Source organism: Mus caroli, unplaced genomic scaffold (assembly GCF_978045245.1).
Source record: "Mus caroli unplaced genomic scaffold, Mus_caroli_1 scaffold_3, whole genome shotgun sequence".
Classification (NCBI taxonomy): Eukaryota; Metazoa; Chordata; class Mammalia; order Rodentia; family Muridae; genus Mus; species Mus caroli.
The window spans coordinates 92862913-92887212 of record NW_028227258.1 but is presented as its reverse complement, the minus strand read 5'-3'; the positions used below and the strand labels follow the sequence as shown (position 1 = coordinate 92887212).

The 24300-nt window shown below is 44.8% G+C and overlaps 1 protein-coding gene across 8 annotated transcripts in view; it reads right to left on the bottom strand.

Annotated features, from left to right (window-relative positions):
• Positions 1-23946, bottom strand: part of B3galnt1 (beta-1,3-N-acetylgalactosaminyltransferase 1 (Globoside blood group)) — a 30098-nt gene extending 6152 nt beyond the window's left edge. For 2 of the 8 annotated variants that reach the window (XM_085835832.1, XM_029474783.2), the window contains exons 1-2: positions 23765-23927; positions 22171-22194 (exon numbers count right to left, since the gene is read on the bottom strand). The gene's annotated coding sequence lies outside the window, so the exon portion shown is untranslated. Of the gene's footprint in view, positions 1-9489; positions 9570-22170; positions 22195-23764 lie in introns of those variants that run through there. The other 6 variants (XM_085835830.1, XM_021158855.3, XM_085835835.1 and 3 more) reach the window with 5 other exon arrangements.
• Between the last annotated feature and the right edge of the window lie 354 nt (positions 23947-24300).

Genomic DNA, 24300 nt, shown 5'->3' with positions numbered 1-24300 from the left:
CCTCTTAGAAAATTAGCTTTCAGTGACTCTAGCAGTAAGAAAACCATTCAAAGAAATCTGGTCCTGGGAGACCTTTACAGACATCCCATTGAAATGGCTTCTATGGATTATTTTAGGATTATTATTAGGCTCATAATAGCACTCTATTTAGGTCAACTCCAAAGTGAACCACCTAAAACTCTCTTGCAGGTGAAGAGAGAAACAGCAACAGTATGTTATTCACAAGGAACCAACTGCTACCTGGCACAATGTCACATGGGCCAAAGAGAGCTGACACCCTCCCTAGGCTGAAGAGCAGACAGACTGTGGGGCTGGAACCCACTGCTGGTACCTAGCACTGGTACCCCAGGGGAAGAAGTACATGTGAGAGGGGCTAAGATGATGCTCTAGCATCCCTCCTGGGCAAGCTCTGACTTTTCGTGTGTGGAGCCACAGGAGTGTCATGTGTGTAATTTCATCTTAGAACCTGTATACTTCTTTGTGAGTCACACTTGAGAACCTAGCAGATTATTCTGTCCATCTGTCATGGTTACAATGAGTGTAGGCAGGTGTCTATATAAGCCAGCGGACTCAGGCCCAGCTGTGTGACAGGAACACCAAGTTGTTCAAAGGCATCAGCTCATATCATCTCCATGAGAGCCTCAGGTTGATGCATGGTGAAGGAAGGTCTTAGTTAAGGTTTTACTGCTGTGAACAGACACCATATTCAAGACAACTCTTACTTTTTTTAAAGATTTATTTATTTTATGTATATGAATTCACCATTGCTCTCTTCCGACACACCAGATCCCATTACAGATGGTTGTGAGTCACCATGTGGTTGCTGAGAATTGAACTCAGGACCTCTTGAAGAGCAGTTAGCACTCTTAACCACTGAGCCATCTCTCCAGCCCCCAAGGCAACTCTTATAACATTTAACTGGGGCTGGCATACAGGTTCAGAGGTTCAGCCCAGTATCATCAAGGCAGGAACATGGCAGGATCCAGGCAGGCATGGTGAAGGAGGAGCTGAGAGTTCTACATCTCCATCTGAAGGCTACTAGTAGAATACTAACTTCCAGGCAGCTAGGAGTAGGGTCTTAACGCTCATGCCCACAGTGACACACCTACTCCAACCAGGTCACACCTCCAAACAGTGCCTGGGCCAAACATATACAAACCATCACATTCCTCTCCCTGACACATGAGTCTATGGGGGCCATACCTAGACATAACAAAAGAGTACATTTAGTCCAACTTCCAAAGTTCCCAAAGTCTATAGCAGTCTTAATGTTATAAGTCCAAAGTTCAAAGACACTTCTGATATTTGCCCAATCACTTAACTGTAATCCCCAAGACAAGAGAGGAGAACAGCTGGTCTTACTCTAAACATCTCCATGTCTCATGTCAAAGTGATCTTCAAATCTGTAACTCCTTTTTCATCTTTGTTAACTGCAACAAACTTCTTTCTCCTGGGCAGGTTCCACTCCATTAGCAGCTTTCCTCAGCATGTATCTCATGGCTCTGGCATCTTTAACATCTTTGGGTCTCCAAGACAACTTCAATGTTATAGCTTTCAATGTCTAGGATCCACACATGATATTCTGGGCTCCTCCAAAGGGTGTCACTTCTCCATCTCTGCCCTCTTGTGCACTCTAAGCTGAGGTTGATCCACTCCACTGCTGCTGCTGTTCTTGGTGATAAACCCATGGTACTGGCATCTCCAATACACTGGGGTCTTCCACTGCAACTAGGCTTCACCAATATCCTTTCAGGCTCTCTTCATGGTGCCAAGCCTCAAATCCTTTACATGACCCCTTCAGTCCTGGGCCATCAACTACAACTGAGGCTGCACCTTCACCTATGGCCTTCCATGGCCTCTCACAGTGCCAAGCCTCAGCTGCTCTTCATGACCCCTACATGCCTTCAAAGCCAGTACCACCTGGGTGACTCTTAAACATTACGAAGACCAGCTGCAGCATGAGGTACAACCTTGACTACCTTTGGTACACAGCTTCTTTGTGCTCTAAGAAAAGACTTCCCAGAAGATTTCACTTCAGTGACGCTGGCCTCTTTTTAATCACCACTGATTTCTTAGCTCCAGCTAATAGTCGGTACAGACAACGTTTAACTGGGGCTGACTTACAGGTTCAGGGGTTCAGCCCAGTATCATCAAGGCAGGAGCAAGGCAGGATCCAGGAAGGTGTGGTGAAGGAGGAGCTGAGAGTTCTACATCTTCATCTGAAGGCTACTAGTAGAATACTGACTTCCAGGCAGCTAGGAGTAGGGTCTTAAAGCTCATGCCCACAGTGACACACCTACTCCAACAAGGCCACACCTACTCCAACAAGGCCACACTTCCAAATAGTGCCACTCCCTGGGCCAAACATATACAAACCATCACAGGGAAAAACTCCATTAGAACTCTGCATATCCCATTTGAGGCTAGCAGATCCTGAGGAGTCTACTGCCTGCCCACTGCCCCTACCCTACAGAGGCCCTTGTGAAAGAGCAACCATGAGATATGGGTTTATAGCTTTGAAAGTCAGTGAACCAGGACACACACAGCAAGCAGACTTCCTGCTTATTACACATGAAGACTAAAGGTTCCTACTCTCAAAACCTGAAGTGAATTATTAACAAGAATAATAGCTAATCATTTGTGTTGATTACATTTTCTTTCACATTATAGGAAAGGAAGGCATATAAGCAACTAAACAACAGTATAGGGGGTTATGCAAAGAAAAGCCTGCAGAGGGGTTCTTTGCTGTAAGAATCAGAGTCCACCAACCATCTGCTTACAGCTTAAGTAATTATAGGCAGATTCAAAGGTTTCCCATTTTGGTCCGCTGCTGGCCACTGCCAACTAAACAACGTTAAGTGATAAACAGCTCTTGTGGTGAACAGGTTAGAGAGGTAGAATCTAGTGAAATAAGTGACTTTGGTTCTGAAAACCAAATTACTTTAGTTTGGTAATTGGCATATTTTAACCCAAATAGAGGTTTAGAATAGTATAACACTCCCTCCTCTCATTTATATTAGGTAGGTTTCTATTAGCAGTCATTTCTTTCATTACCTTTTGCTGGACAAGGGCAGTGTCCTATGCAGGAAGCCTGTGGCAGCCTTTAGAATCAGAAATTTTGAAGGAAGATGCAGTGAGGGGGATGTCCTTTTCCATGGCCGCCAAGCCAGCTACCTAATGTTTTTCCTTCAAAACTTGAGACTCTAAAATAACTTAGGAGATGGACATCAGATCACTGTGGCTGTCCAGATAGGAGAGAGCAGCACTCCAGGAGAAAGTCAAAGAACCCAGTAAGGAGGAGGGTGCCATTAGGACTCCAACAGTGTGGCAAAACCAAGAGTGGTCACCAAAAATCCCACAAACAGGAAAAAGCCTGGAGTGGCCACTGGAACTCTCACAGTACGGCAAAGCCTGAGGGACCATCATCAGGACCTTTAGAGATCCTGAGGGGCCACCCTCAAGAACCTAATAGAACGTAGAGAACACAAGTATGGGGAGACCCAGCTACAAATGGCCATGGCCTGAGATCCTCTGAAAGGACAGATATTCTAAATAGAAAACAAATAACAGAATAGACGCCAGAGCAAGGAGTATTCATGAGATGCCAACTTTTCACTGATGAGGAAGATGCAGGGAAGGCATCAGAAAGCAAAGACAGGTTTTAACAGGGCTGCTATCTATACAGGGCTGCTATCTATACAGGGCTGCTATCTATACAGGGCTGCTATCTATACAGGGCTGCTATCTATACAGGGCTGCTATCTATACAGGGCTGCTATCTATACAGGGCTGCTATCTATACAGGGCTGCTATCTATAGACTTCCCGAAAGTTAATCCCATTATATAGTTTTCAGTTTGGGTCACAGAAGTGATAAGTCACATACTGAAGAAGATAATAAATGGAAGAACAAAACAAAGCAAGAACCTCAGACAGAAGAGAGATTGTTTGGGCTCTGAATCTGCAACAGTTTTTGCTTTGTATACTTGTTGTCTTAGTCACTGTTCTATTGCAGTCAAGAGACACCATGACCAAGGCAACTCTTATAACAGGAAGCTTTTAATTGGGGGTTGTTTCCAGTTTCATTACAGTATCATGGTAGAGAGGATGGCAGCAAGCAGGTGTGGTGATGAAGACGTAACTGAGAGCTAAATCCTGATCTATAGGCAGGCAGGGAGGCAGAGAGAGAGAGAGGAAGAGGGAGTGAGAGGGAGGAAGACTGAGACGGAGAGATGGAGAGATACTGGTCCACCCCCAGTGACATACCTCCTCCAACCAGGTCACACTTCCTGGTAACTAAACGTCCATACATATAAGCCTCCAGGGGCCACTCTTATTCAAACCAGCACACTTACCACTGAAATCCTGACAACAGAGTTATAGACTCACTTTAGTCCTAACACAGCACAACACAGCAGTATTTGATGTAATAATAGACACACTGTGCTTGAAAGCAGCACATAATAGCAGATGAAGAAGACAGGAACCTTAATCGAGACTAGCCAAGTTTAAATGCAGCTCCCTCCAGACAATTCGAGTACAGCAAGTCTAAGTAACCAGACGTGGGAAACCTGATACTGTCTTCACCTGCACTCCTAACAGAATCAAGATCAGCATCATTCTATCTTTGAGAAATATAGCAAGAAACTTTGTAAACATCCCTCAAAAATAGTAGGATTTGAGAAATATAAAGTATGGTCCTGTCTTTTTTTAAAAAAGGAAAGAAACCGTTTAATGGACCCATTTGGTTGTATTTACTTCCCAGGGACTTTACTGTGAAGAACTTCCAAATCATGAATGAGAGTTGTTCACTTACAATCTAGAGGCCTGAGTTTGGCATGTATCCTGGTTTGGGTTACTACTGCTGTGATGAAACACCATGACCAAAAAGCAAGCTGGGGAGTAAAGGGTTTGCGTGGCTTACACTTCCACATCCTAGTCCAGGGCAGGAGGATGTTAGGACAGGAATGAGACAGGGCAGGACCCTGGAAACAGAAGCTAGTGCAGAGGCCACGGAGGAGTGTTGCTTACTGGCTTGCTTGCAGTCTGCTTTCTTATAGAACCCAAGACTACCAACCAGCCCAGGGGTAAAACCACCCACAGTCAGTTGAGCCTTTCCACATTAACTATTAAGAAAATGCTACACTGCCTTCAGCCCAATCTTATGGAGGCATTTTCTCAATTGAGGTTCTGCCCCCGCCCCCCCTCATGACTCTACCCTGTGTCAACTGCACCCAAAGCTATCCAGCACAACAGACCCCACCTAAGTTTATATAACAGGCCAAATTTATAAACAGATTTAAGTTTTTGAGCAGTAAAGTAAGTTTTACAGTTACTATGTAATTTATCAAGTATGTCCCATGGAGAAATCATTTTGTAACTTTTTTCAGGGGTGGGGCTGGAGTGGGGGGTGAGAAATGTTACAGTAGTATCCACCCAGCAAGTGATAGCTTTACCCAGTAGGAAAGCGTACCCAACACATCTGGAGAAATCAAATCACAGGTTTAAATATTCCATTTAGTGAAAAAAATAAAACAAATTCTTCTGCCTTTCTCCTAAGGTCAGTTTTTGTAAGCATTTCTAAGAACTGATCTATACTTAAGAAAATTTTACTGTTGCAAATAGGAATCTGCCGTCCATTTTATCTTGATGTTACAGAATTTTGCATTGAGGAATTATAATTCTGTTAGCATAATAAATATTTTAGAGACCTTTATATGAATTTTTATCTGAAGAAATATTAATTTTTTTACCAAAGATGTATTTTATAACTCACATTTAATAAGTAAGGGAAAACTTGGGAAGTCACACTGTCTCAAAAGAAGTTAGTTCTAAATCAACAAGATAGATAAACCCTTAGCTAGACTCACCAGAGGGCACAGGGACAACATCCTAATTAACAAAATCAGAAATGAAAAGGGAGACATAACAACAGATCCTGAAGAAATCCAAAACACCATCAGATCCTTCTACAAAAGGCTATACTCAACAAAACTGGAAAACCTGGACGAAATGGACGAATTTCTAGACAGATACCAGGTACCAAAGTTAAATCAGGATCAAGTTAACGATCTAAACAGTCCCATATCCCCTAAAGAAATAGAAGCAGTCATTAATAGTCTCCCAGTCAAAAAAAGCCCAGGACCAGATGGGTTTAGTGCAGAGTTCTATCAGACCTTCAAAGAAGATCTAATTCCAGTTCTGCACAAACTATTCTACAAAATTGAAGTAGAAGGAACTCTACCCAACTCATTCTATGAAGCCACAATTACTCTGATACCTAAACCACAGAAAGATCCAACAAAGATAAAGAACTTCAGACCAATTTCCCTTATGAATATAGATGCAAAAATCCTCAATAAAATTCTTGCTAACCGAATCCAAGAACACATTAAAGCAATCATCCATCCTGACCAAGTAGGTTTTATTCCAGGGATGCAGGGATTATATAAACAAACTCAAAGACAAAAACCACATGATCATCTCGTTAGATGCGGAAAAAGCATTCGACAAGATCCAACACCCATTCATGATAAGAGTCTTGGAAAGATCAGGAATCCAAGGCCCATACCTAACCATGATAAAAGCAATCTACAACAAACCAGTAGCCAACATCAAAGTAAATGGTGAGAAGCTTGAAGCAATCCCTCTAAAATCAGGGACTAGACAAGGCTGTCCACTTTCTCCATACCTATTCAACATTGTACTTGAAGTCCTGGCCAGAGCAATTCGACAACAAAAGGAGATCAAAGGTATACAAATTGGAAAAGATGAAGTCAAAATATCACTTTTTGCAGATGATATGATAGTATATATAAGTGACCCTAAAAATTCCACCAGAGAACTCCTAAACCTGATAAACAGCTTCGGTGAAGTGGCTGGATATAAAATTAACTCAAACAAGTCAATGGCCTTTCTCTACACAAAGAATAAACAGGCTGAGAAAGAAATTAGGGAAACAACACCCTTCTCAATAGTCACAAATAATATAAAATACCTTGGCGTGAATCTAACTAAGGAAGTGAAAGATCTGTATAATAAAAACTTCAAGTCTCTGAAGAAAGAAATTAAAGAAGATCTCAGAAGATGGAAAGATCTCCCATGCTCATGGATTCGCAGGATCAACATTGTAAAAATGGCTATCTTGCCAAAAGCAATCTACAGATTCAATGCAATCCCCATCAAAATTCCAACTCAATTCTTTAACGAATTAGAAAGAGCAATCTGCAAATTCATCTGGAATAACAAAAAACCTAGGATAGCAAAAACTCTTCTCAAGGATAAAAGAACCTCTGGTGGAATCACCATGCCTGACCTAAAGCTTTACTACAGAGCAACTGTGATAAAAACTGCATGGTACTGGTACAGTGACAGACAAGTAGACCAATGGAATAGAATTGAAGACCCAGAAATGAACCCACACAGCTACAGTCACTTGATCTTCGACAAGGGAGCTAAAACCATCCAGTGGAAGAAAGACAGCATTTTCAACAAATGGTGCTGGCACAACTGGTTGTTATCATGTTAGAAGAATGCGAATCGATCCATTCCTATCTCCTTGTACTAAGGTCAAGTCTAAGTGGATCAAGGAACTTCACATAAAACCAGAGACACTGAAACTTATAGAGGAGAAAGTGGGGAAAAGCCTTGAAGATATGGGCACAGGGGAAAAATTCCTGAACAGAACAGCAATGGCTTGCATGGTAAGATCAAGAATTGATAAATGGGACCTCATGAAACTGCAAAGCTTCTGCAAGGCAAAAGACACCGTCAATAAGACAAAAAGAACACCAACAGATTGGGCAAGGATCTTTACCTATCCTATATCAGATAGGGAACTAATATCCAATATATATAAAGAACTCAAGAAGGTGGACTCCAGAAAATCAAATAACCCCATTAAAAAATGGGGCTCAGAACTGAACAAAGAATTCTCTCCTGAGGAATACCGAATGGCTGAGAAGCACCTGAAAAAATGTTCAACATCCTTAATCATTAGGGAAATGCAAATCAAAACAACCCTGAGATTCCACCTCACACCAGTCAGAATGGCTAAGATCAAAAATTCAGGTGACAGCAGATGCTGGCGAGGATGTGGAGAAAGAGGAACACTCCTCCATTGTTGGTGGGATTGCAAGCTTGTACAACCACTCTGGAAATCAGTCTGGCGGTTCCTTAGAAAATTGGACATAGAACTACCGGAGGATCCAGCAATACCTCTCCTGGGCATATATCCAGAAGATGTTCCAACCGGTAAGAAGGACACATGCTCCACTATGTTCATAGCAGCCTTATTTATAATATCCAGAAGCTGGAAAGAACCCAGATGCCCCTCAACAGAGGAATAGATACAGAAAATGTGGTACATTTACACAATGGAGTCCTACTCAGCTATTAAAAAGAATGAATTTATGAAATTCCTAGGCAAATGGATGGACCTGGAGGGCATCATCCTGAGTGAGGTAACACAATCACAAAGGAACTCACACAATATGTACTCACTGATAAGTGGATATTAGCCCAAAACTTAGGATACCCAAGATATAAGATACAATTTGATAAACGCATGAAACTCAAGAAGAATGAATACCAAAGTGGGGTCACTGTACCCCTTCTTAGAATTGGGAACAAAACATCCATGGAAGGAGTTACAGAAACAAAGATTGGAGCTGTGACGAAAGGATGGACCATCTAGAGACTGCCATACCCAGGGATCCATCCCATAATCAGCTTCCAAACGCTGACACCATTGCATACACTAGCAAGATTTTGCTGAAAGGACCCTGATATAGCTGTCTCTTGTGAGACTATGCCGGGGCCTAGCAAACACAGAAGTGGATGCTCACAGTCAGCTAGTGGATGGATCACAGGGCTCCTAATGGAGGAGCTAGAGAAAGTACCCAAGGAGCTAAAGGGAACTGCAACCCTATAGGTGGTACAACATTATGAACTAACCAGTACCCCGGAGCTCTTGACTCTAGCTGCATATGTATCAAAAGATGGCCTAGTGGGCCATCACTGGAAAGAGAGGCCCATTGGACACACAAACTTTATATGTCCCAGTACAGGGGAACGCCAGGGTCAAAAAAAAAAAAAAATGGGAATGGGTGGGTAGGGAAATGGGGGAGAGAGGGGAGGGTATGGGGGACTTTTGGGATAGCATTGGAAATGTAATTGAGGAAAATACATAATAAAATATATTTTAAAAAAAAAGAAGTTAGTTCTAACCCCAAATACACTGTAGAAGAGCAGTGCTATCAAACATGCGCCCACACTGGATTGATTAGTCAGCGTTCTCCAGAAAAACACACCTGACAGAATGCGCATGCGCAGGATATATTAACCTGGCTTACACTGTAGACCTGCCGTTCCCAACAGTGGCTGTCCCCCAGTGGAAACCCAAAAGGTAAGTCTGTAGAGAGCTTTCTTGGGTGGGAGAGAAAGATTTTGCCCTCTGTGCAGTTTTACTCTCCCAACCCCTTTGAAATACCTTGTCTTGTCTTTTGTGGCTTTGTGAGAGTGGTGCTGCAGCCCAGAGGTAGAGATAGAGTTTAGAAGAGGGGATTACTGCTCTGGGTCTCTGGTGGATGGGTCCCTGTGGTAGGAAGAGAATGAGAAAGAGGTGTGGCTGAGGGTATTTGTAGGCTAAAAGGGGATTTAGAAGTGAGTACTGGACACAAACTAGCTCTTTTAAAATAAGAGCTGAATCAGGTAAAAGTGGACTGTAAGCAAGGAAGGACTTTGTGTCCTAGACTATTATCCAGGGTAAACCATGGTTTTCCTTTAGCCACACTCCAGCAGTGGGGGAGGGGAGAAGCTGTGTTAGTAGGAAGCAGCAAGCAAGTGGGATCTGCTGCAGTTACCTGTTACCTCCTGTAGCCTGGAGGCAAACCCTGCTGGGGAAACAATGGAACAGCCAGCCTCAAGGAGGAAGCCAGTGGAATACGGAGGGAAGAATGTCTAGACAGAAAGCCTTTTCAAAGGGAAGAGGGCAGCAGCCAAGAGCTGTCCTGTCAGGAGATTCAGAGTGGAGCCACAGGAAGGGGACCTGAATGTAAGCATTCTGGACCAACCTGCCTTATCTGGCCTGGGCTGAGGCTGGCTGGCTGGAGAGCTACAGCTGATTAGCAGGGGATGGAGTGGGGGGTAGAAGTGATGACAGGCAAGGAACTGGGGCTCTTCAGTCAGCCAGAGCAACAACTTTCTGGAGAGTTTTCAGTCTAAGGATTTAGAAAGGCGAGTGTTGAGTGGGCTGCAGAGAAGGTAGAGAAGTGGAACAGGAGCAGCAGAGAGAAGGCAGACAAAGGCTTGAACCAGGGAGCCTCACAGTACTCTCCCTTGTGCCAGAGGAAGAAAGAAGCCAAGGTCTCTTAGAATTTGGAAGGCAAACAATCCACCTCTGGCCAATGTTGGCCACACTAGAGGTGGTACTTTGGCCGGGGCATATTCAGTAGAGCATGACACATTTTGACTCAACAGAGTCTCAGTTTGTTGCTTGTCTGTTTAAAGAGGATGATTGGCCCACTGAGAGCTTTCCCATATATATATGAAAAGATATATATATATATATATATATATATATATATAAAGCATACCAAAAAAGGGCATCCCCCAACTTAGTGGCTACTTTGTAAGGGTGCCTATCATGAGGTGCAGACATCTGCACTGGTCTTTGAAGGAGTTTGAAGTACTGTCCAAGGAAAACTCTCTGCCCATAGATGGAATTTTGGAGGAAGCGCTTCCAGAGGAGGGGGAAACAATCTGGAAACTCACCCAGTGTGGAATAAAGCAATGACAGAGACCATCTGGTCTCGGCCGGAGTCCCTAAAGCAGGAGCCAGAAAGCAACTAGTGAGAAGAGCAGAGGGAACTCCTTTGGCAAGCCCACAACTCAACTCCCCATCAGATCAACAAGAAGTCAGGAAGGAGCAACTCCTCAGTACCAGCTTTTATTCAGGAAACCCTTTGGTTCTTTGTGTTAGAAACAGAGCTTGCAATCTGCTTTCAGGAGGGGGTCATTACTGGGCTGTATTAATGAGAATGGTCCCCAGTTGGCGGAACTGTTTGGAAAGGATTAAGAGGTGTGGCCTTATTAGATGAGGTCTGTAACTCTGAGTGAGCTTGAGGTAAGAAAACCTACAGTAAACCATTGCTTCTACAAATTACCTGGGTCACAGTGTGTCTTCACAGAAGTAGGAAAGTAACTAAGACAGAAGCTCATGGCAGGGAGTGGGCAACTATTCTCACAGGTCTGACCATGGCTTTTGGAGGAAAGTGGAAGATTTTATGACGTAGGACTAGAAAAGTGGTTAAATGCTTTAGAAGGCCTTTAATGGAACATTCTAGTAGGAGTTTGGAAGATAGCAGTACCGAGAACAACGTGAACTCTGGAGGCCTAGCTCAAGAAGTTTCCGAAGGGAACTTTATCAGCAACCTTGTTAAAGACCATTCTTGTGATATTTTGGCAAAGAATGTGACTGCTTTCTGTTCCTGTCCTAAGAATCTGCCTAGAGTTAAACTGGGAAGAGTTTTGAAATAATTTCATTGGCAAAGGAGATTTGAAGACAGCCTTAGTACTAATTCTGTCATACTGTTATTAATAATCACTTATGCTGAACTACAATGAAAAGGAGTGAGGGGGCAAAAAGCAATGCAAAATGTACAGTGTGAGGAGAAAACGACACTAAGAAACGTAATGCTGGAGCCATGGTTGTGCTGAAAAGATGATAATGGAGTGTGTGTGTGTGTGTGTGTGTGTGTGTGTGTGTGTGTGTGTGTGAATGGTGCCCCTAAGGCAGACCCCACTCAGCCAATCCTACAGCTTGTAAAAAGGCCTAAGGAATTATCTGTTCTTAAAGAGCAAAGACAAATTAAATACCATAACTCCAGCGGGGCCCCAAATAAGCAGCAGAAGCTACAGCAACATCAGCCAGGTGGTGCTGGCTTTAGAGCTATGAAGGAGACAGGAGGAAAGGGGGCTGTACAATCTTCCTCAAAGGTTAAGGGAAGTGCCTGAGATCAGCCATGAGGCCAGGATCCCTACATGGAGGCCCTGAGGGACCACTGAGGGAAGCTTTGAAAATGAAGTTTAGATTGCCTTAGGGATGCCCACGATGGCTGAGGAGTCAGAGCTATGAGATCTCTGCCAAGGACAGCTGCAGACAGGGCATGGAATCGGCTTGCCACAGGAGTGGGTTACAGAGCACAAAAATGCAAAAACCTAAACTTCATAAAATTTTAAGCCTAAGCATGCTATCTATGGTCAGGGTCATCCAAGGGGGTGTAGACTATTACATCTGTCTAGAAGTACTTCTGATCTGCTTCTCAATTTGGTGTGCAAATACACAATCTACAAAGGGGACAGAGATCTTAATTGTACAGTATCCCAAGCATATTAGGTTTGGTAACAGTCAAAACTATACATATCAGTCGTGTCTATTAATTATAGGGGTGGGGAACCCCACATAACAATTAATACATTGTGATGGTTTGTATATCCTTGGACCAGGGAGTGGCACCATCTGAAGGTGTGGCCTTGTTGGAAAATAGGTGTGACCTGGTTAGAATGAGTGTGTCACTGTGGGTGTGGGTATAAGATCCTCACCCTAGTTGCCTGGAAGTCAGTCTTCCACTAGCAGCCTTTGGATGAAGACAGAACTCTCAGCTCCTCCTGCGCCATGCCTGCCTGGATACTGCCATGCTCCCACCTTGATGATAACGGACTGAACCTCTGAACCTGTAAGGTAGTCCCAATTAAATGTTGTTTATTTATAAGACTTGCCTTGGTCATGGTGTCTGTTCACAGCAGTAAAACCCTAACTAAGACAGAAGTTGGTACCAGGAGTGGGGTATTGCTGTGATAGGCCTGACCATGCTTTTATTTGAAAGAATGTGGATTTTGGGACTTTGGATTTGGAAAGCAGTGGAATGCTTTAAATGGGGCTTAATGGGTCATCCTAGTACGAATATGGAAGACTTAGTTGCTGGGAGTAATTTGAACTGTGTTGACCTGGCCCAAGAGATTTCAAAGGAGAAGAATTTCAGAATGTGGCATAAAGACTGTTTTTGTGGTATTTTGGTGAAGAATGTGACTACTTTTTGCCCTTGTCTGAAAAGTTGCCTGAGGCTAAGGTGAAGAGAATTGGATTAATTGAATTAACTGCATTGACAAAGGAAGTTTCAAAAAAGCCCAGCAGAGACTGTTCTCTGGTTAAGTCTCACAAAGAGAAGTCTGAACAAGCATAGCAAGCTTAGAAAGGCCAAATATAAAATATATGGTTCGAGTATTAAAGGCATACCAGGAAGTGAAATGGAGCAAAATCCTTTGTTCTAGGAGATAACAGAGTGGGACCTTGGGGCAAGATCCTACCCAGCTAAATTAAATCCAGGCATGGTGGTACACACCTCTAATCCCATGAGACAGGCATGCTGATCTCTGCATTAAAGGTCAATCTACAGAGCAAGAACCAGGATAGCCAAGCTTAGGCAGTGAAGGATTTAGAAAACATAAAACTAGTGATAATGTAATAGTACAAGGGGATCATGTTCTAATTCCTGTAAGCAGCAGAACTCGGCAGCTTCAGATATGTGGCTCTGGTTCTAGAGTTAAGAATGGAAGGAACTACTGGGAAAATTGATGCTGGTTAGCTGGAGCTAAGGAATCAGCAGTGATTAAGAAGAGACCAGCATCACTGAGGTGAAATCTTTTGGAAATTGTTTTCTGGGACACTAAGAAGCTGTTTCAGAAATACCCAAGGTTGTACCTCATGCTGCAGTTGGACTTGGTAATGTGTAAGAGTCACTCAGGTGGTACTGTTTGTAAAGGAATGAAGGGATCATGGAGAGAAGCTGAGGCTTAGCACTGTGAGAGGCCGGGGAAGGCCATTGGAGAAGGTGAAGCCTCAGCTGTAGTTGATGGCCCAGGACTGAAGGGGTCATGTAAAGGATTTGAGGCTTGGCACCCTGAAGAGAGCCTATGAGAGGCTATTGGTGAAGCCTAGTTGGAGTGGAACACCCCAGTGTATTGGAGATGTCAGTACCATGGGATGATCACCAAGAACAGCAGCTGTAGTGGAGTGGATCAACCTGAGCTTAGAGTGCTACATAGGGCAGAGCTGGAAAAGTGGTGAAAGCCCTTAGGAGGAGTCCAGAAGATCAAGTGAAATCCCAGACACTGAAACAAGAAGCTGTAACATTGAAATTGCCTTGGAGACTCAAAGATGTTAAAGATGCCAGAGCCATGGGATACATGCTGAGGAAAGCTGCTAACAGGGAGTGTAACCAGCCCAAGAGAAAGCAGTTTGTTGCAGTCAACAAAGATGAAAAAGGAGTGGAGATCTGAAGACCACTTTGACATCAGCCATGGAGATGCAGAGTTTGGAGTTTGCCCAGCTGGTTTCCTGCCTTGCTTTGGGATTACAGTTAATTAAGTTGAATGAATCTCAGAAGAGACCTTGAACTTTGGACTTTTAACATTGTTGCAACTGCTATAGACTATGAGGACTTTGAAAGTTGGACTAAATACATTTTGCATTATCCTATGTTTAAATATGCCCCCCCCCCATAGACTCATGTTTTTGAACAAGTCTATGGGGACCAGGGAGTGGAATGTGATGGTTTGTATATCCTTGGACCAGGGAGTGGCACCATCTGAAGGTGTGGCCTTGTTGGTATAGGTGTGACCTGGTTGGAATGAGTGTGTCACTGTGGGTGTGGGTATAAGATCCTCACCCTAGTTGCCTGGAAGTCAGTCTTCCACTAGCAGCCTTTGGATGAAGACATAGAACTCTCAGCTCCTCCTGCACCATGCCTGCCTGGATACTGCCATGCTCTCACCTTGATGATAACGGACTGAACCTCTGAACCTGAAAGGTAGTGCCAATTAAATGTTGTTTATTTATAAGACTTGTCTTGGTCATGGTGTCTGTTCACAGCAGTAAAACCCTAACTAAGACATACATCTTTGAGGGAAATTCTGAAGTAGCAGTCTTGTTTTGTTTTGTTTTTCGAGACAGGGTTTCTCTGTGTAGCCCTGGCTGTCTTGGAACTCACTCTGTAGACCACCAGGCTGGCCTCGAACTCAGAAATCCGCCTGCCTCTGCCTCCCAAGTGCTGGGACTAAAGGCATGCTGTGCGCCACCACTGCCCAGCTCTGAAGTAGCAGTCTTAAGCTAAATACACTAATTCACAAACAAAACAATATAAACCCATACTATTTAGCTAAACTCCTCAGTTTAACACTAGTTGTCTTCACAGTACACTAGGCTTTCAGTTTGATAGACTCCTCTGCTCACAGAAACAACCTCTGCCATGTGACCTCCCTCCCACTCTTTTCCCCTTCCCTGAACCCAGGGCTCACTTTGCTGTATAACTTGGGTGCCAGGACACATCAACCAAATCTGCTCAGAGGGTGGAGAGACCGCAGGGAGGCTGGTTCCAACTCCCAGATGACTCCAGTAAGTCACCACACCTGGGATGTGAGACCACAGAGCCCTAGTCCTCTTCCCAGAGCTCCTGAGTCAGTACTTTTAAACAATATCCCCAAGAGACTCACAGACTTAGGGAATTTGAGAAGCTTTGATTACCGACATGGAAGCCCTGGTTAATTTTTCTATGAAGCAGAGAAACAATGCCTTCCAAATGGGGCTTCTGTGAAGACCTTGTGAACACAGCACAGCCACCACCTCCAGTGGAGCCGGCACACAGAGCTTCGCAGGTGTGCTGCGGCTCTTAGCGCCCACACTCTGTGCTTCTAGCTCTTATTTGCCTGTACTTTGTTTACAAAACCTGCAGCTACTCCCAAGTGTGATATGACTCCACATGCTCTACAATGTGGCTCAACCTGCAAGTAAAACCCAAGGTGTTTCTCCCTCCAATTAGCATGCCCGCTAGAAGCTGAGGTTTCTGGTTCTTCTAGGTCAAGTGGCCATTGCCCAAGTCCTCTGTAGTGTCCCAAACATTCCTGGAAGCCATCCATAAGGCTGCAGGTGGACTCAGGTTTCTTTCCCCACATGCTCTGCTCGCCACACGTCTCTCCACGCCCACAGTCGTCTTGCACGGATTTCCTTCCTTTCTGGGCATGACTTTCACTACTACTACGTCCCACCTTAGGCACCTGCAGCAACCGCAGAACCCTTTCCATCTGAAGCCCAGGGGAGGAGCGAGCACCAAGCCACTTTATTTGAGGGATATGCATCTTTTGAATTGTTTTTCCAATTATTTAGTGTGTGAGTGTGTGTGTGTGTGTTTGTGTGCGCGCACAAGTGCTCAGGTGCCAGTGCACACATGTAGATGTCAGAGAGCAGCCTGTGGGAACCAGTTCTCTTACTCATCATGTGGGTCCTGATGTCAAACCACTGAGCCATCTCTCCAGCCTGCTATACCCCCATTGATAAACTGACACTTGTCTTCTCTCTGAGGCACAGCTGAGCACCCATGGGAAACTGGCTTTTACTGATTCAAGATAGCAACTGGTATAGTTACTTAATTTAACAACATTAAAAAATGACCTACACTTTATTCGTCAGAGCAAATAAAAACTTAACATTAAAAAGACTTCCTTTCCCAGTGCTAAGAGTCAGGTGCTGTTTGTCCCTACATCAGTCAACACCTTACATTTATTTTTATTAATTTTCAATCATATACCTACTGTGGGTGCTTCATGTGCTGGCTGCCAGTTTGTTTTTCTCCTTGAATACTTTATAATTCTTCACAGGAAATTTCAACTCGAGATTCAACAGTAAGCAGGTTTTTTTTTTTTTTCCCCTAGAGATTGATGATGTGAGTCCTCAGTCCAGTGGCTGTCAGACGTCCCGCCCCTTTGACCTTACACATTCTATTACAATGAGTTTTGCAGTTTTGCACATTTTTTTTAAATGTCATTAACTGTTAGGGAATTTTACTTGAATACTGAATACATATAATGTGTATATTTAAAAAGTCATTGTTTGTGTTAAAGAAATTAGAGTTGCAGGAAATTTGCAGCACTGCACGCACGAATAATAAGGCATTGAAGTTTTTCAGTAGAAATTGTCCTACAGATGCTTTATCGACTTGCTATTGGAAGAATAGATCTTCTTAAATGTGCAGTGCTGAGTCACTTTGTTATAGTGGTAGAGTTGGGATTGGGGCTTCAATTTCACTTCTTAAATATCATTGAATATGTTTGATATGCCCAGACTGCATACAATTTAAAGCAAGAGTACAACTACTATTGTAATGGTAATGCGAAGATACGATTAAAAAGGATCTCCTCCCAACCCCTCGGGAATTTGGTGTCTTTCAAATTATATCTTGACCTTGACATTTGAATATCCAGCCATTATTAGATTTATTAATGGTGTGAAGTCCCATTTTCAATAACTTATTGGTGCTGAAATTGTTCACGAGCTGTGGACTGACATAGACTGGAGTCCCTGTAACTTAGGGACTCGAGCTGTTAGTGCAGCTCTGGGGCTTTAAGTCCTGTCCTGTCCAAAGGGAATCTAAATGCTACAATGTGACAGTCTTATAACTTTTCTTATCTTCTGGCCTGGGTTCTTCTTGCTTTCCTCAAATGTGGCCTCACCATTATTTTTCCTCAGGGATGAAAAGCCATTGGAGTTGAACCAGAAATGTCAAAGGAAAACCTGGGACACAGGCGCCACTTTCTTCCATGCACATCACGCCCATCTTTTCCAGATTCCTCCCCAGACATTTCCAACAGCCTTCCCCACCCAACATCACTTTCCTACCATTAGGGACACAGACACAAGATCCGTGAGCACGAGGAAGAAGCAGACACTAGGAATCCCACCTGACTCAGCCCACTTTTTTCAGAGTTACTCCACACAAGGTCCAGAGAAACCCAAGAGAACACAAAAATCGCCTTCTATGCTGAGAGCTAGGTGCTTAAACACATGAACAAAATGGAAATTACACATCTAAGGACAGCAGCTAGCCAGCTTCAAAATGGCTGATCCATCATACCTAGGCTTCCTGTTCATACAAAGTTCTAGTTGCTCAATTTCTGAAAAATAACTATTGTGAATTATATTGTGTATGTGTGCATTCATGTGCACACGAGTGCAGGTACTCGCAAGTGTCCAGGGCACTAGATTCCCTGGAACTGGGGTTACAGGTAGTCATGGGCCATCTGATGTGGACGCTGGGAACCTACATCCTCTACAAAAGCAGAACACATCCTCGGCGAGCCATCTCTCCAGCCCCAACTGCTTGCTTTTTAATGATAACCCTGAGCTATTCATCGGCTTTAAGGAAAAGCTCACACTGAGCACCACTGCCTGAGACTGCTGCACATGCTCAGTAAGTAGGAAGTTTAAATACTCTGCTGCCTTTTCTCAGTTCCTCCCCTCAAGTCCCAGCTGGCTGCAGTAGCACCACAGTCAGCTGTGCTCCAAAACATCAGGGAGTGAAAGGAAATAAAACTTGAGACCTGTGATTCATGTAATGTATGTCAAATAGCCCAAAGAGTTGTTTGTGAGCTTTAAAACCTGGGGCTGAGAACATAGCAAAACAGACCAGGACATGCCCGGGTAGGCCCATCGCCTCCCTATCTCCCACCCCTCTGACCTAAGTTAAATGTTAACAGGCTGCTGATGTTTAAATGGACCAGTCATGTGAAACCGCGCCAATTCCTCCCCCAGCCCCACTCCTTTTCTATAAAAACCCCTAGCTTCTAAGCCTCGTGGTCAAATCCACTGTCTCCTGTGTGAGATATGTTTCGACCCGGAGCTCCGCCATTAAAATACCTCGTGTTGTTACATTAAGGTGTTGTGTTCTATTCGTGATTCTTGGGTACATGCCGAATTGGGAGTTGAGTAGGGGTTTCCCCACTAAGTTCTTTCAGGAGAAGCGAAGCGGAGACACCAAGCCTGGTGGTAATGGAAGCCTGCTGCCTCTGTGCGTTGGGGAGATGATGGCTTTTAAAGAAAAAAGTTTACAAGCTTTGTATACTGTTTACCAAGATAGTTTTCTTGTAGTTACAGCATTCTGAAGATAGGGCTTTATTCCAGACTTGGGGGTTGGGGTGTGTAGGGACCTTGGGCTAAGAAGCAGAAAGGAACTTCTACCTAGCTTCACTCCATCCATCTTAATACTTTGATGTGCGGTTGGGGGGGCTTTATTTTTTTCTTTTTCTTTCTCTCTCTTTTTTAAGGCAGAGTAGGCTTTGCAGAAAAGTCTGTAGCTGTGGCAATTTATACAGTAACATTTTGCTGTAACACTATAAAATGTGCATTCCTTCAACCAGATTTTGAAGACCTGAGAAGCCACGAATAGGTGGACCTAGAACCTGAACATTTTCAATATCAAATGTTGTGCCCATCTTCCCCAAGCAAGGTGATTGTCTCCAGATTCCTGGATGGGGGTGGGAGGGCAATGGACGAAGAGAGAGTACACCTTCACATTCAGTGACAGGCTGAGAGCCGGTGTAACGGAACAGCCGGCGGGGCAGGGAGCAGGGTGCCAGGGCAGGGAGACTGGGAAGAGAACAAAGAGCTCACCAATCAGGCAAAATGCATCTGAAAGCCAAGTAAAACTTCGTCCACCAGAAGGGGGCAGGAGAGTTGCTCTAGCTAATATGCTCATCTTTGCCCTACATCAGGACCAGATCTCTCATCTATCTCCTTCATCAGGCGAAATCACTAATTGTCTGTCCCGAAGTCACCTGTAAATCTTTCATTCACTCATTCATTCACACATCTCATATGGCAGCTTGTGTTAGAGGCTAAGACAGCAAGCAGTGTGGAAGACAAACGCATCCTGCAAACTGCTGCCACTCCACAGTGCAAGGCTCATGACTCTAAGTTGTTAAACTGAACCTCATGATTGAAACCCAGGAAGAGAAAATTGGAAAGGTTGCCAGTTCAAATGCCTCCAAACCAGCAATCAGTATGCAGGGTAGGGAATAAGCTTGTACTCTGTGTTGATGTCTAAAAAAGGTGCAAATTAAACAGCTTACACTAAGATAAAGGACTACTTAATATTATCTTAATACTATCATAATTTCTTCTGGGAGTGGGCAGGAGGAGGGGCTGGGAAGATGGCTCAGTTGCTAAAGCACTTGCTGTGCAGGCATGAAGACCATTCACCCATGCAAAAAATCTGGGTCCAGCAGACACACGAGGAACTCTGGGGCTTGCTGGCCAATCAGCCTAACCAAACCAATGTGCTTGAAATTCAGTGAAATCCTGTCTCAAATAAATAAGGTAAGGACTAGTGGGATAACCACTGGGTAAAGGTGCTTGCCACCAACCAGCTATGAGGGCCTGATTTCAATCTACTGAAGCCACATGGTGCACAGAGAGGACTGACTCCTGCAAGCTGTCCTCTAACTTTCATTCATACACACACACACACACACACACACACACACACACACACACTAATAAATCTTTAATTTAAATTAAAAAATAAGGTGACAAGCAAGCAAGGAATAAAGATACCCATCTCCACACAAACATGCACACACACACACAATAATAAGAAACTGGATAACTGAATTTCAAAACCAGAGTCTGTAACTAAACCAATAGCCAAAACCACTGTTCAAAGCTCTCCTGTCATGGCGGAACAAGTGGCCGCAGGCTGATGAGATGCTTTTAAAGGCAATGGTATTCTATGTCGCTATTCTAACTTGTAGGTCTTAATTAGCGTTTCCATTGCTGTGACGAGACACCATGACCAAGGAAACTCTTGTAAGGGAGAAGAACTCTTAAACGGGAGCTAGCGCTAGCGTACAGGTTCAGAGGTGCAGTCCATTATCAGCAAGGCAGGAAGCAGGGCAGCATCCAGGCAGGCACTGGAGGAGCTGAGAGTTGTACATCTTGTTTCAAAGACAAACAGGAGAAGACTGGCTTCTTGGAGGAAGGTCTCAAAGCCCACCCCTACAGCGACACACTCCCTCCAACAAGGTCACACCTCCTAATAGTGCCACCCCCTGGGCCAAGCATATTCAAACCACTACACTTTATCTTGTCTTTTGTTCCCCTCTGGATGCAAAGGAGATATACAACTGAGAGAGTTCCTAGGCTAACAACTAGCTCAAGAAGAATAGACCACGCTGGGAACTGTTACCTCAGCTGTGTAGAGAACAAGAGGGCAAAAGTCCTAACTTCCTAGTTAATTATATTCAGGGTCAGAGACACAACATGGCAGAAGATACTTATAATCTGGTTTTGTCTTCTCCATAATATCACAAGGCTTCAAGGAGCATCAGTCTTCTACAGTTCTAAGGCCTCACCCTAGTTCACATCTTCATCTCTCTCCCCTTTCCTCTAATCCAGAATAATTAGACAAGAATCTTGCTTTTTTTTTTTTTACAAAGCAAATCAATGCTTATGCAACTTTTATTAAAAATGAAACCCTTTTCCATTGTCCCTAAGGAGATGTCTGCCCATACCCTGCTGAGCCACACCTCTGAAGCACCCAGTGGGCAGGTTCACTTACAGGTACCCTCCCCGACCTCCAGTCGATTTTACCTGTGGGATGGTACCATGTGGCTCTTTACCACAGAGCAGGTCCCTATCACGGCAAACTGTATGGACGGAGTATAGGTGTAAATATGAAAAGGGCATTTCTGAAGTGCCATTCTAGCTTTACCAAGACAGAGAAGAGCTGGGGGCTTGGGAGGTAAACCCCCCTCGAAAGCTGGACATCTAGAGAAGCATTTTATTAGAGATAAAGAATTTACTCTAAACTCAAGGTTGAATAGAATCTGTTATCACATTTTCCTGAAGCACCACAGTACTTAATAAAAATTCAACTTTAGGGGGGAAATATATTATCCAAAATGACTTAGTAGAGCTTAAATCTTGCACCTTTTCAAACCTCCTGGGGAAAGAAACGCATAAGAATATACTAAAGCTTGTAGCTTATATCAGTGATACCCAAAACTCAGATATGGTACCATATTGGGCAGTTTCAGCTAATATAATGCAAAAGTAAGATCAAATTAAAAACATGATAAAGGGGGCTGGTGAGATGGCTCAGTGGGTAAGAGCACCCGACTGCTCTTCCGAAGGTCCAGAGTTCAAATCCCAGCAAGCACATGGTGGCTCACAACCATCCACAACGAGATCTGGCGCCCTCTTCTGGAGTGTCTGAAGACAGCTACAGTGTACTTACATATAATAAATAAATCTTAAAAAAAAAAACATGATAAATATACTTACAGAATTTCAGGTGAGATTATATCACTAGATAAATACATGAGAGAGAGAGAGAGAGAGAGAGAGAGAGAGAGAGAGAGAGATTAAGATTCTCTGCTTTAGTTAAAATAGATCTGCTGCAAAGAACTGAATTTAAGGAAATATTTATCTCGGGGCTGGAGAGATGACATGTGGTTAAGAGCATTTGTTGCTCTTGCAGACTAGAGTTCAGCTCCTGGTCCTCATGTGGAGGGGCCATTCCCATTCATGACTTCAGTTCTGGGGGATGCAGTGCCCCCCGGCCCCCCACTTCTGACCTTACCAGGCCCTAGGCATGCCTCTGGTACACATGCATACATGAAGACAGAACACATAAATTTTATTTTAGAAAATATTTTTTTAAAGTACTATATCATAATGCAACCACAGCTAAAATCAATGGTCTCTCTCTGACAAACTGCATCAGCATCAGCTGGCTCTTCGTTTCCGGATAGGCCTGGATGCTTTCTTCTTCTCTCTTCTCTACTTGTCCCATTAGATAACCAAGAACAATTTCGATAATGTAATAGTTTTTAATGCTGCAGCTCCCTGGTGGACATTCATTTCAATCAAATCTTCCAATGTGAAAGAGAGAAAATGCCACACTTTTCTCTCAGTAAAAGGAAGGTCCCTTCCTAGAGTTATGAGGTGTCAACACTTCAGAGAGCTCAAACTCCCTGCATTTAGACACCCAAAGGTAAAACACAGATTTGATCTGGGTGAAGACTGCAAACGCCAATCATCCTACCTCCCTCAGAAAACAAACCGTTGGGCAATTCCTTCCTTGGCAGTAGCGTTTCCTAACAAAGCAAGCTGCTTCTCCTAAAGGCTGAGAACGGGGGTTGGGGGAGGGGGGTCTACTTAAGTCAAAAATCAATGCCTGCCTTTTAGTCCTGCACCTTTTAGTCCTGCAGTCACAAACACAGCTAGGTCTCTGTGCTGCAGCTGGCAGCATCCTTTACAGCCTAAAAGAGTAAGGCTCCCTCCATCTAAGAGTTCCTTTACAATGCTTTGTACATTCCACTCAGACCTTTTATTAATTAGGTGGCCTTAATCTTTAGGAGTCTCCTCTTTCCAAATCTCCCATTCCCTTCCTCCTCTCCTACCCTAGGGACCACAGGCCCCTTCCCGCCTAGAATGTGTGTTCCTCCCTCCGGTCCTGCAGCAGGTCCTTCGGCGTGGCGTGCGGACAGTATACTCCACTTCTCTTTGGTCGCGGTGACAACCAGGCCACCACTACCTCCGCCCCCGAGGCTTACATAGCTCGAGGCAGGGCAGGATGGATCCGTGAGGCCGCGGTGGCCCGGCCCGCCAAGAGCTCTGGACGCCCCTCCAAGTGGCCCAGATTCTCATGTCTCTAGTCCCGAGCCTCGAGACCCAGCCCCGAGACCAGGCGCGGAGGCCAGAGCCCAGGGCGTGGCAGCTCGCGGCGCCCCGCTCCACGGAGGAGCTCGCGGCGCCCGGGGCCTCGAAGCCCCGACCCAAGAACCTAGAAGGCTGCGCCGCGAGAGAGAGGGGCGCTCGGCAGCCGCCCAACCGTCTCCCCAACCGTCTCCCCGCCTCGGCCTCCCGCACTCACCTCGCGTGCGCCCGTGGAACCTGCAACAGGGCGGCCCGCGCCCGCTCTCTGCGCGCGAACACGGGCTCTCCGCAGCCGCACGCACGCCGAGTAGGCGGGCGGGCGCGCGCCTCCTTCACGCACGCGCGCGCGGGATCCCTGCGTCCGCAGCCCAGCGCCGTTATCGCCGTTATCGCCGCTATCGCCGCAGCTGCCGGCCTCTGCCGCGGGCGGGCGCCAGCATCACCTTCACGGCAGACTTCGCCTAAGACCTCCACCCCCAACCCCGGCTCTCTGCCTCCTGCCATCTTCTGCTGCCTAAATGCGCAGCCCGCAGATTTCGCCACAGGGCTGACTAGGAAAGGAGGAAGCCTTGGCACACTCAGAAGGCGGTTTCTCCTTTCAGGAGTGTGGGGGTAGGGGTGGGGAGAGGAAAGCGTTGGTGTATGTGGACCAGAGGCTCAGGGAGTCCTGGCACCCACCCCACCTCCACACCCCCAACTGCCTCTAGAAACAGTCTAGTGCTATGAACCTTTGGTCAGCTCCACTTAGTCATC